Below are 1,499 nucleotides of genomic sequence, written 5' to 3'. Positions count from 1 at the left end.
GCACATAACAACAACTGTAGGATAAGCATTGGACTGCTAATCTCAAGGTCAGCACTTCAAACCTACAAACCTCTCCTTGGAAGCCCTATGCAGGATCACTATGAGTCAGACCAACTCAGAAGCACTTAATAACAATAACATATAACTTTATATATATGGCGCTCTGATAGCATTGTGGTTACGTCAGGCTGCTAACCTTAAGGTCAGCAATTCAAAACTACCACCTGTTTCATGGGAGAAAGATGAAGCTTTCTGCTTCCATAAAGATTTACAGTCTCGGAAACCCTATACGGGGTTGTTATGAGTCAGAACCAACTCCACAGCACATAACCACCACCACCATATATATAAATAAATATATATATGTTGTTGATAAGTGCCGTCGAGTCAATTCTTATTCATAGCAACCCTATATAGGGTTTTCAAGGAGCAACTGGATTTGGATTGCTGACCTTGTAGTTTGAAGTCCAGTACTGATCCTACCATACCAGGAGTCCAAATATATACACAAAGGTGAATCAAACTTATCCGCACTCAGGTTATATTGAAACACCCATCCAAGTCCACAGCTGATGACAACATTGAGCACGCTCATGAAATGATTCTGCCCAACAAACAAGTGACAGTGGATTATGCAGCAAATCATTTACAAATCAGCCTATGAAATAATATGCAACAGCCTTGAGTTTTGAAAAGTTTGTGTGGCATGGGTACCAAATCAACTCACGGAAGAGCATAAACAGAAGTGTTCCAACATCTGCAAACAAAATTTGGACCAATACTTGAAGGAAGGTTAAAGTTTCTTTAAAAAAACAAAAAAATCATTACTGGTGATGAGACATGGATTCATCACGGTCTGAGAGTAAACGGCAGAGTATGGAACGGAAACATCCTCAAATGCTGACCAAGTAAAAGTTCAAAAGTCAACCATCAGTTGGGAAATTGATGCTTACAGTTTTCTGGGATTCTCAAGGGCCAATATTGAAACACTATCAAGAAAAAGGTTCATCAACAGTACTGGTTATAGTGAGCTGCTCACTGCAGAACTAAAACCTAAACTTTGGATTAAACTCAGCGGACTGTTATCCAAGGGCATTGTGATCTTGCATGACAATGCACATCCACACATCTCTGCCTATACTGTTGACACTGCAAAAACTTCCTTTTGAGGTGTTAAGGCATCTTTCCTATAGTCTTGATCTTGCTCCATCAGACTTTCATCTGTCTGGTCCCCTAAAAGCAGCCCTTCTAGAACGAAAATTCAGCTCTGATGAAGTAAAGACAGTGGTGCATTGGTGGCTTGCAACTCATCCTAAAACATTTTTAATAAGGGACTACAGAAGCTTGCTGATGGATGGATAAAGTGTGCTCAAAAGCAAGGTGATTATGTTAAAAAATGATGTATTTGTCTTTTCTAAAAGTTGATTAAAATAAATTCTACAAAGATAATACAAATAATTTTACTAACCCTCATGTGTGTGTGTGTATATATATATATA

Source organism: Chrysochloris asiatica, unplaced genomic scaffold, assembly GCF_000296735.1.
Source record: "Chrysochloris asiatica unplaced genomic scaffold, ChrAsi1.0 scaffold00028, whole genome shotgun sequence".
Taxonomy (NCBI): Eukaryota; Metazoa; Chordata; class Mammalia; order Afrosoricida; family Chrysochloridae; genus Chrysochloris; species Chrysochloris asiatica.
Note: the sequence above shows the minus strand (reverse complement) of the source record.